We start from the raw sequence: 12,421 nt of genomic DNA, 5'->3' as shown, positions 1-12,421 counted from the left end.
GGTCATGCTTTAATTAGAAACGATATTCCTCCACTTCCCACTTCAACTTGGAAGCATTTCTGGTGTGAGAAACAGATTGTGCTGGGAATTTTCACAATAAACCAACATTCTACTGCCTTCCACTACCTGACACCAGCATACACCCTCCAATTGCCAGTATATCCCTTTCCTTCCCTGTCCACAATACATATGAAACACCTTGGTCCCCCCTTTATTTATCTTACTATGCAGAATCCAAAGCAAAGCAAAGATAAGCATTCATTTGGCTCATATCTAGCTGCTGGACTATATTGATGACAGTGGGGACTTCACACATACAGTGTTGATATGTTGCCAGAAATAATGGAGGCTGTCGGCACTGATATATTTATTCAGAGTCTCCTGCCTATCAGAGAAGAATAGATCGAGAAAGTGGCTCTGCTGACAAAATCATCTCAATGTGTACAAAGTTAAAAATCACACAACACCAGGTTATAGTCCAACAGGTTTAATTGGAAGCACACTAGCTTTCGGAGCATCGCTCCTTCATCAGGTGATAGTGGAGCACTCAATCCTAACACACAGAATTTATAGCAAAAATTTACAGTGTGATGTAACTGAAATTATACATTGAAAAATTGATTGTTAAGTCTTTCACCTGTTTGAATACCATGATAGTTTCACTCCTTTCATGTGTAAATCACAAAACCTTTTTTTAAAAGTTGCATTCTTGGGTTAGCTGTTAACAATGGTGATAGCTAGACAATATGTTGAAGGTGTTAGCCCCCTGTGTTCTCTGTCTATGCCATGATGTTTAGATTGATTCTAATCTAAAAAGTGAGATAACGGAGTTTTACATGAATTCATACAGTTCTCTAAATCATCTCAATGTGTGACAATCTTAACAGTGGAGTAAGGATTCCATCACCCGCAGCACTTAACTCTTTAGTTTGGTGAGCCATACCCATAGAAACATTTCAACAGCAGATTAATGGCCTTCACTCTCACCAAGCCACACAGTCATATGCTAATTGCTTGTATTTGTCTGTCTTTATCTCAGTTTAGTACTTCATTATTCAACAACCACGAAAATTCTAGCCAGTGGAAATATCACACTTCAAGAATCTGCAAACCTTCTAAAGATAAAAATATAAAACAAATCCACTATTTGTCAACTTACAGAAAAATTCTTGTGTAGACTTTAGAATATTCATTCCAGGCAAAAGGAATCAATCAAAAAGCAACAAGACACAGAATGAAATGTAGTCTACTTCAATACAATACAAAACCTTGTTCAAACAAATTAAACATTCGCATCTTTCCAATCCAAATGCTCTTCTCCTTTTCCAGCGATAGAGAGTGTGATTGGCAACTGATTAAAGGCTTCACCACATTGACATGTGAACAAGGGCCCTTTGCAACAGCACACATCCATAGAGAGAAATTTCACAGTGTCAACAAGGCATTCAAGGTATACCAAAACTGAGTCATAACACAAGATCTTCAAAGTTTGAGCATTGTGGGCTGACTTATCCTACTCTTCCTTAATAGATTTCAGAACAAAGGAATATACAAGAAAGTAATGCGCAATGATAACTTGTGTACCCAACACTTTGCTCTTGTTCATGCAAAGATTCAAAACAGTATTTGCCTTTCTAACCCTCAAATATGTTCAACTCTTGACCAGGGCTGCCAACTCTCCAGAATTACCCTGGCAACTCCAGGAATTAAAAAATGGTTTTCTAGGGTACGGTGTCTGATTCTGCCAGCACACTTAGATGGTGAAGGCTTTAGGCAGAAGATCTTAGAATGGTCCACAGGATGGGGTACTTGAATAATATATTTAAGATTGTAGTTGCTGGGGATTATTCTCCTTATAAAGAGACTAATAAATGTGTTCACAATTATGAGTGATTTAAGAAGAGCAGATAGAAACAAACTGTTCCCATTAATGGAAGGGTCAAGAACTATACAGCACCAATATTAACAGAGCAACAAAGAACCACCATGCCATGAGAAAACTTAATTTTATGTAGAGTGTGGTCAGGATCTGGAATGCACTGCTCGAGAGTGTGGTAGGGACAGATTAGGTCATGGCTTTCAAAAAAAATTGGATAAAAATCTAAAGAGAGAAATAAAAGTAGAGGCATAGGGAAAGAGCTGGGAAAATGTGATAAGCTGACCTATTCTATCACAGAATCAATGCAGATAAGAAAGGCCTAATTGTCCTCTATGCTGTAAATGTTGCACAATTATATTCTACGTTGCAAGCAACTGGGAGAATTTGCACAGAAGTGCCAAAGAATGGACTCTTCCCATCTACTAGGTACTACTTTGCTTACTGTTTATAAAAACATTTGAAAATAGGCTAAACAGTTGTTTGTGTGATTCACTCAATCAAGTAAGGGTCTGTTTGCATTTTAATCAGAACACAGCGCAACAAGGATGGACACCAAAAGCAGGAGTTTAGGGAACGGAGCTTGTTCATCACATGATGAAATATCCAGGAAAAACTTCAACCAGAGTTGGCAACCCTACTCATGACACTCAAGAATACTTCTGTTGCCATTCTTCCAATTGATCAGCATGTTTCAAAGGCCTCAGAGACATGTGGCATTAAGTAAAGAAATTACTTACAATGCAGATTCCCCCGTGAAGTGTAATGTGCTAAAGAAAGCTTCAAGTTCTCCTCTGGTACATCTGTGGAAATACAAGGTAACATTGGGGTAAACTTAACTAGTCATTCAAAAGGGCCTCCAGTATGGACAACGCAAAGAAAATGCCCAAAATGATAGCAACTTCAGCCAACTACTCCAAGGATCCCTTAAAGGAAATGTGCACCTAGGGAAAAGGGAGATATCTAGAGGAGTGAAGAAAGTTTCATTGGACAAGTGAGTTTATAAGAAGATTTTCAATCGTGCAAAATATTTCAGAGATGGAATTCCAAAGGAGTAGAATCAAGGTAACTTCAGGTTAAGAAGCCTTTGATTGGAAGCAAGGGAATGCTGGGATAAGTGGAATGCATTGTTCAGCAGCGATACCAACAGACAATATAAAGATAAGGTGGAGTTATATCATGGAACTAACAGTACCTTTTTTTTAAAAAAAGTAAATTTTAAGAAGAATCACAAGGGATTCCAACTTTCGAAACAGTCGGTCAATCTTCACTTGTTTAATATATGCCCATCACCCTCCACAAGACATCCAACACTAGCAAGTACAAACCAGTTCTGGTGAGATGTAATATGAAATAGAGTGAGAATTCTTGTTGCCTCAAGTATAGTCTTCAATGTGCATTAGCACTGGAGTTCAGTGACATGTTGGCCTTTCTTACTCAGAGACCAAGTTTGACCTGAGGGTCAATCCTCAAGAATGAAAGTCGATCTTAATGAAACATACATGATTCTGAGAGAACTTAATGTAGATGAGGAAAGATAGACACTCCTACAAGGAGAAACAAAGACTGGAGGTTATAATCTCAGACTAAAGGGTCACACCATTTAAGAGAAATATGAAAAGGAAGTTATTCTCTCAGAGAGTTATGAATTGATAGAATTCGTGACAACAGAAGGCTGTTGAGACTGGGCCATTCTGTATATTCAAGGCTGAGATAGTCATTTTTAATCAGCATGGGCATCAAGGATTAAGGGAAAAAGACAGAAGAAGTGCAGTTGAGGATTATTATCAACCATAATCTCATTGAATAGAAGAGCAGATTTGATGGGCTGAATGGCCTACTTCTGCTCCTACATTTTATGGTCTCAACTGATTCAGCTCAAAGAAACAGGTTAAATGAAATTGGGTTGTTACTTTTCGATTATAAAGATCCAATTGCCCACTCAAGCCTTTTCAATCATTTAATTTGATCATGCTGGCCTTCCAGAACATTAACTCTTCTTTCTTACCATACTTCCTTTTTTTGTAATATCTAAGAAAAAGACGGACTGATCTGTCTTGAATACATTCAAAATTGAACATATTGAACTATCTGAGAAAGAGAATACTGTCCACTGGATGGAGAAATCATTCCTCCCCTCATACATAAATGACTGACACCTTATCATGTCCTGACAAATGGAGTAATGCACTAGAAATCAATTCCCTCTGTTCCTACAGTTATCACAAATATGGAAAATGCAGTCAAGCTATCCAGCAATCTTAAATTACCTGACTAACAAACTCAGGTTAAAAGACAATGCTCACCAGGTTTACGTGTTTGAGAAAGTAACAATTCATTTATTAGATTACTTACAGTGTGGAAACAGGCCCTTCGGCCCAACAAATCCACACCGACCCGCCGAAGCGTAACCCACCCAGACCCATTCTCCTACATTTACCCCTTCACCTAACACTACGGGCAATTTAGCATGGCCAATTCACCTAACCCCTGCACATTTTTGGATTGTGGGAGGAAACCGGAGCACCCGGAGGAAACCCACGCAGACACGGGGAGAATGTGCAAACTCCACACAGAGAGTCGCCTGAGGCGGGAATTGAACCCGGGTCTCTGGCGCTGTGAAGCAGCAGTGCTAACCACTGTGCTACCATGCCGTGGGCGGCACGGTAATTTATGTACAAATTACCTTTAACCAATAACAATTCATATTTCCTATTTGCTAATTTACAACTCCACACAATTTTAAAAACTCTGCTCCTTCTTAAATTCCCCATTCACATCCAGGCAGACACATTAGACAGACAATGCATGGATATAAAGGGTGGAAAAGAGCACAGTTTGATAGCACCAATCCAGATGCCAGAATTCATTCAGTTGCTTTCTTTTTGTTTCTTTTTAATACAGTACTTTGATGTTGACACAAGGTTGGTGGCACACCACTCACTGGTTAAAAGTTCCTCTTTCCGATGTCTCTAGAGATATTTTATTCCTTCTTCAACAGGGGATTTCCACTGGAAGTGGAGAGGAAGCCAGCTGGTTGTGATGGGAAACAAACACATAGAAAGCAGGGGATTCTCAGCAGGTTGAAGAAGAGTCATACCAGACTAGAAATATTAACTCTGTTTTTCTCGCTCCACAGTTGCTCCCGGGCCTGTTAAGTTTCTTCAGTTTTCTTTGTGTGTTTCGGATTTCCAGCATCCACTGTATTTTGCTTTCTAGTTATAACTGTAATGAGAGATTTTCTGGTACATCTCTAAACAGGGATGGTGTGAGGGGTAGATTTTTGATGTTTCCTCTTTACAGGCTAGATTGCTGCTTCCCCCAGACAAATCATGGGCAGGAGCCAATCAAAACATTGTTGTTAACCGCCTTAGTTCAGAAACCTTTGGCTCCATTCTGTCTGCCTTTGCTCTCACGGTTCCAGGAAAAGACAACATTGCATATACGACCCAATGTGCTAGAATAAACATGATCTTTAAAACTGCAAGCATATCTTTACAGTCTGTGCATTCAGAGCAGTATCTTCCCACCTTAGCTCACAATACATAAAGAAAGGAAAATAATGGAGTACTGTATATACAATTCTGAGATTATAATCCCTTGTTCTGCAGCCAAAGCAAATTGTACCTCAGCATCTATCCTGTCAATCCATGAGAAATCTTTATAATGAGATCACCTCTCAATCTTCTAGGCTCGAGAAAGTATCTTCCTATTCTACTCAATCTCTCTTCATTAAAACAGCTTTTTCAATAATCTCATGTACCTTTGTAGCCCCATTCACGCAAATGTAAGCTTCCTTAGGCAAAGAGACCAAATCTGTACACAGTGCTCAGCCCTGATCTCACCAACATAATTACAGTAAAACTGCCTTGCAATACTCCAGCTCTCTGCAGTAAAGGTATAATACGCAATTCCCTTTCCATTATTCAACATACCTGCACGTTAATTTTCTGCAATTTGTGTATGACAAGAGTCAAATCTCACTGATTACCAATGTGTTCGACAATCACTATTTAAAAACAGACTTCTGTTCATCCTACAAAATGGATAATTTTACATTTCTCCCCATCATCCTCCAGAAGCCATTTTCTCTCCACTCACTTATCTGGATTATACTCCTTTCCAACCCACTTTTCATTCTTCTCGGATCTTAGTTTCCCGCCTAGTTTTGTATGGCCAAACTCCAACTTTCTATTTGTCAATTTCCACATCTAATTAGCAGCTTGTTTAAGCAGCCCTCTTGTTACAATCTGTCAGCCTGAAAATCATCTATTTATTCCACTCTTTATATCTACCATTAACCAATGCTCAATCCATGTTAATGTATTAACCCTATTAATTAATCAATCTCCATCTAGTCTTATAACCTCTCATGTCAATTTATTAAAAGGTGCCTGAAAACCTGAATATTTGTATTTACATAAATATTTACACATTTGATCTCACTTATCCACTCCACCAGTCACAACTTCAAAAACCTCAAAAAGATTTGATAACACCATTTTCTCCTCATAAAATCTCTTGCATCTGCCCAATCGTATTTTGAGTTTCTAAGTGCCCTGTTACCATAGTACGAAAAACAGATTCCAGCATTTTCCTGATCATTGATGTCAAGTTAACTAGCATATAATTCACTGTTTCTCTCTTACTCTCCTTTTGTGAACAGCAGGGTTATATTTGCCACCTAGGAGAAAGGGAGGAACTGCAGATGCTGGAGGTCAGAGTCAAGAGTGTAGTGCTGGAAAAGCACAGCAGGTCAGGCAGCATCCGAGAAGGAGTGTCGACGTTTCAGGCATAAGTCCTTCATCAGGAATGAGGAATTATGGATTTAGGTTTGCTCGCTGAGCTGGAAGGTTCATTTCCAGACGTTTTGTCACCATACTAGGTAACATCTTCAGTGGGCCTCCGGGCGAAGCACTGCTGATAATTCCTGCTTTCTATGTTTGGGTTTCTTTGGGTTGGTGATGTCATTTCTTATGGTGATGTCATTTCCTGTGGCGATGTCATTTCCTGTTATTTTTCTCAGGGGGTGGTAGATGGGATCTAACTCGATGCGTGTGTTGATAGAGTTCCGGTTGGAATGCCATGCTTCTAGGAATTCTCGTGCGTGTCTCTGTTTGGTTTGTCCTAGGATGGATGTGTTGCCCCAGTCGAAGTGGTGTCCACTTCAAAGGACAGGGGATTTGCTGGCTTCCAGGTCCATTAATTTCTCCAATATTTTACTAATATTGATTACATTAGGCTCCTAACCATCATTAGGGTGCTCTGGTTTCCTCCCACAGTCCAAAGATGTGCAGGTCAGGTGAATTGGCCATGCTAAATTGCCTGTAGTGTTAGGTAAAGGGTAAATGTAAGGGTACAGGTGGGTTGCGCTTCGGCGGGTCGGTGTGGACTTGTTGGGCCGAAGAGCCTGTTTCCACACTGTAAGTACTCTAATCTAATTAGATTACTGGTTTCCCACTATTTCCGACATTTCTGTCTTTGTGTAGAGAAGCAAAATATTTGTTTAATGTCACTCACATTTGTTAATTCCCATTGTAATGTCAGCCATCCCTGCTTTTAAAGGGCTAACATTTTATTCACATCTCCTTTTACAGCAAGTCATAGAAACTTTCAAAAATGTGTTTTGATATTTCAAGTTAGTTTACTTTCACATTCAATTTTCACCCTTGATCAAATTCCTGGGCATCCTTTGCTGAATGATATGAATATGTTTCCATGTTGGCACAGCTCCACACAGTAGAACAGGATACGTAACCAAATAATTTATAATTATTAGCTGAAAATGTGTTGCTGGAAAAGCGCAGCAGGTCAGGCAGCATCCAGGGAACAGGAGAATCGACATTTCGGGCATAAGCCCTTCTTCAGGAATCTTCAGGATTCCTGAAGAAGGGCTTATGCCCGAAACGTCGATTCTCCTGTTCCCTGGATGCTGCCTGACCTGCTGTGCTTTTCCAGCAACACATTTTCAGCTCTGATCTCCAGCATCTGCAGACCTCACTTTCTCCTCAATTTATAATTATTAACCAGGTCAATTCTGAGAAAGTTGATGAATTTTGACACTGTCAACGAACTGGATTAATGTCAAATAACCAACCTCAGTGGACCCTTTATTGGCAACGGTTTAGCACGTGGCCTGAACCATTATAAAATAAGGTGGGGTGCGGGGGGGCAAGGCAGAAGTGATGAAAATCATATCAGATCGTTACATGTAAAATGGTGCAAGATATTTACGCTTGTACAATTCAACACATTGATCTATCAGTTCTCAAACAAGCTTAAAATGTATTCTCACGTTTCAGACTGTAAACAGGTTCAAGTAAAGAATTCCATTTATTATGGAGCCTAAATCAATTACTACCTTTGCAGTAATTAGCACTTCCAGAGTTGTAATGTTTCATTATCGACATCAGACTCTATTTTAAAGCAATTTGACTTCAGTCAGAATTGACTTGCAAAAAAAAACTATTTGAGGGGTCTAAATTAACATGCAATTTTTCTTTTGAACAAACTGATTATTTCCATTCTTATCTATCTAATCATAGCCACAGGTTCACTTGGAATGGTTTTGTTTCCTAATTGTGCCATTATTGTTGGTGGAACCCCTCCCCCACCAACAATGAACCTTAACCCCCTTCTATTCCTCATCTACATGATGCTTTCCAATGTTATCATCCCTTTTCACATATAGCATGCAACTGTACCTTCAACCACACTCTGAAGTAGTCATACTGGACCCAGACATTAACTCTATTTCTCTTTCCACAGATACTGTCAGACCAGTTGAGTTTCTCCAATCATCTCTCACATCTCCATCACCATGCTCAAGATATCTGATTGCATATCTGAAACTTATTACTGAATGAGCAAAAGTTCCCTCCAATTAACTATTGGGAAGAGTGAAACCATTATCATCCGTCACAACTACAAATGTCACTCCTATTCCCTGACGAATCAATCCATTCTCAACTTGAGTATCATTATTAACCCAAACATGATTTCTGATTACACAGTTGCATCTTCAACTTTTAGTATTCTCTTGTGTACATCTCTGGCTGGGCCAGCATTTATTCACTGTCCTTAGTTATACTTGAAAAAGCAGTGGTGAGCTGCCTTGTTTAACCACTGCAGGCCATATGCACGAGATTGACCCATAATGCCCTTGGATTTATTGATTGATTGATTTTTTTGTCACATATATCAAGATACAGTGAACAGTGTTGTTTTGCATGCTATCCAGGCAGATTGATGCACTTAGTATGGTACAATGTGGCACAACAGAGCGCAGAATACAGTGTTGCAGAGAGAGAGACTAGAATTAACGTTTGAGAGGTCTTTTCAAAAATCTGATAACAGTGATTAGATTAGATTACTTAGATTAGATTACTTACAGTGTGGAAACAGGCTCTTCAGCCCAACAAGCCCACACTGACCCTCAGAAGACCCATTCCCTACATTTACCCCTTCGCCTAACACTATGGGCAATTTAGCCTGGCCCATTCACCCTAACCTGCACATCTTTGGACTGTGGAAGGAAACCCACGCAGACACGGGGAGAATGTGCAAACTCCACACAGACAGTTGCCTGTGGGGGGAATTGAACCCGGGTCTCTGGCGCTGTGAGGCAGCAGTGCGAACCACTGTGCCTTGGGAAGAGCTGTTCTTGAATCTATTCATACGTTTTTCGAACTTTTATATCTTCTGCCTTACAGAAGAGGTTGGGAGGGGTCTTTGATTATTTTGGTTGCTTTCCTGAGACAGTGGAAAGTATAGATGGAATCAATGGATGGAAGGCTGGTTTGTGCGATGTGTTGCTGGAAAAGCGCAGCAGGTCAGGCAGCATCCAGAGAACAGGAGAATCGACCTGCTGCGCTTTTCCAGCAACACATTTTTAGCTCTGATCTCCAGCATCTGCAGACCTCACTTTTTCCCTTGGTTTGTGTGATGGACTGGGCTGTGTTCGCAACTCTAGTGTTTTGCAGTCTTGGGAAGGGCAGTTGCCATATGACAGTGATTAATCCAAATAGGATGCTTTCTATGGTGCATTTCTAAAAATTAGTAAGAATCCTTGGGGACATACCAAATTTCCTTAGCCTCCTGAGGACATAGAGTCATTGGTGTGCTTTCTTCTCTGTAGCATCGAATCGGATGGACCAGAACAAATCATTGGCGATCATTGCTCCCAGGGGCTTGAAGTTCTCGACCATCTCTACCTCAGCTCCATTGATAAAATCAGGGACATGCGCTCTACTTTGCTTCTTGAAGTCAATGACCAGGTCCTTCGTTTTGCTGACACTGACGGAGAGATTGTAGGGAAGGAGTTTCAGGGTTTTGACCCAGCAACAGTGAAGGAATGGTGATATATTTCCAAGTCAGGATGGTAATTGGTTTGGAGGGAAATGTGCAGATGATGGTGTTCCTATGGATCTGCTGCCCCGTCTTTCAAGATGGAAAATGGTCAGGTGTTTGGAAGGTGTTGTCTGAGAATCTTGGGTACATTTCTGCAGCACACCTTGTATATAGCACACACTGCTGCTACTGAGCATCAGTGGTGAGGGAATGGTTGCTTAAAGTGTGGACTAAGTCAAGCTGGCTGCTTTGTCCGTTATCTCTCAGCCCCCTGCCCTCCCTCCTCCGACATTGCTGATGAAAGGCTTATGCTCAAAACATCTATTCTCCTGCTCCTCAGATGCTGCCTGACCTGCTCCACACTTTTCATCTCATCCTGGAATGTGTCAAGCCTCTTGAGTGTTGTTGGAACTGCACCCATCCAGGCAAATGAGAAGTATTTCATCACAGTCCTGACTTGTGCTTTGCAGGTGATGGACAGGCTTTGGGGGAATCAGGAAGTGAATTATTCCTTTTTCACTCAGCAGCCATTTTTAAAAGTGCTGTTTCTTTTCAATATTATGTTCCAATGATTCCCAGCTATTCCGATCTTCATCCACAAAGAAGGCAATAAAGTTGCTGTTTTTTCTGAAATTGATGAAAGTGAGCTCCACTCATCAATCATGATAGAACAAAGTTTACTGGAGTAATCTGTGGACAGTATTTCATGGAAAGTTCAGCCTTAAATCAATCTACATAGATCCAACCCCTTTCTTCTTATAATATTTCTCTTGCATGTCTTCTACTGTTAACAACTCTAATGTTTCTCTTTCATTTTTGTTATTATTTGATTTGGAAGCTAAGAAATTTGGAGCTCCTTAAAGACTTTGAGTGAAATATTTTTGAGCCATCGTGGGGGTTAATCCTGCCCACTGGACAGCTAGCGGGAGGTCCGTGCTGCAGTATTCCTTGTCTCTGACCTGCTCTAGTCGCCACTGTATTTATGTAGTGAGTCCAGTTGAGTTTCTGGTCAACCTGACCTTATGATGGAGGGAAGGTTATTGATGAAGCAGCTGAAGGCAGTTGGACTAGGACAGTACCCTAAAGAAATCCTGCAAAAATGGAACATTGACCTTCAACAACCATGATGATCTTCTTGTGTGTGAGGTATGGCTGCATTCTAGCAAACATTTGCCCCGATTTGGATCGATTCCAGTTTTTCTAGCACTCCTCGAACCATAGAATCCCTACAGAGTGGAAAACGGGCCTTCGGCCCCAAGTCCACACCAAACCTGCGAAAAGTTGCACACACAGACCCATTCCCCTCCCCTATTATCCTAATTTACCCCTGACTAATGCACCTAACCTACACATCCCTGAACACTATGGGCAATTTAGCTTGGCCAATTCACCTGACCTGCACTTTCTTCGATTGTGGGAGAAAACCAGAGCATCTGAGTAAACCCACGCAGATGCAGGGAGAATGTGCAAACTCCACACAGACAGTCCCCCAAGGTTGGAATCAAACGTGGGGCCCTGGCACTGTGAGGATGCAGTGCTAAACACTGAACCACCATGACACCCTCCAAGACACCATCAGTTATATGTGGCCTTGATGTCAGGGGTAGTTATTCTCACCTGCTGAAATTCAGCTCTTTTGTCCACGTTTGAACCAAGGCTATAATGAGGTCAGGAGCTGAGTAGCCCTGGCAGAGCCCAAACTTGGCGTCACTGAGCAGGTTATTGCTGAACAGCTGTTTGGTCGCACTGTTGATGACAACTTCTATCACTTTACTGCTGATCGAAACTAAACTGATGGTGTAGTTGGATTTGTCCTGCTTGAGGACAAAACTAGAGTTTACTGAAGGGAGCGAGGAGATACATTGTGCAGGCCATCGGCCTTTACATCATGAATTACCAAACTAAACCCACTAAAGAGCAGAAATTAAACTTGATGAAACAGAAATAATGGCCAAATGTTAGGGCTCTCAATGGCAAGGTCCCTTTCAAATCAATAAGGAACAACTTTGAACATGCAGAACACTCAATCAAATGTGATGTGACTGAGCCCCAGCCAGGAAAAATTTTGCCGGAGATTATTTATATCTCATCATCAGCAAATATCTATCAATGTAAGGTGGACATGCTTCAAAGTCATGGGGTACACTTTTTGATGGCTGCAAGTCCAGCCTTCTGTCACATAGAGGGTGGAGTTGG

At 40.9% G+C, this 12,421-nt stretch overlaps 1 long non-coding RNA gene across 2 annotated transcripts in view; it reads right to left on the bottom strand.

The window, feature by feature from the left end:
• Positions 1–2,614: 2,614 nt before the first annotated feature.
• LOC122540524 overlaps positions 2,615–12,421 on the bottom strand; it is a 69,483-nt gene continuing 59,676 nt past the window's right edge. For both annotated transcript variants that reach the window (XR_006309344.1, XR_006309343.1), the window contains exon 3: positions 2,615–2,679. This is a non-coding gene — a long non-coding RNA (uncharacterized LOC122540524). The remainder of the gene's footprint in view (positions 2,680–12,421) is intronic.

The sequence above is a fragment of the Chiloscyllium plagiosum genome, chromosome 35, assembly GCF_004010195.1.
Source record: "Chiloscyllium plagiosum isolate BGI_BamShark_2017 chromosome 35, ASM401019v2, whole genome shotgun sequence".
In the NCBI taxonomy this organism is placed as follows: Eukaryota; Metazoa; Chordata; class Chondrichthyes; order Orectolobiformes; family Hemiscylliidae; genus Chiloscyllium; species Chiloscyllium plagiosum.
The sequence above is the reverse complement of the archived record's forward strand: the minus strand, read 5'-3'. Positions and strand labels throughout refer to the sequence as shown.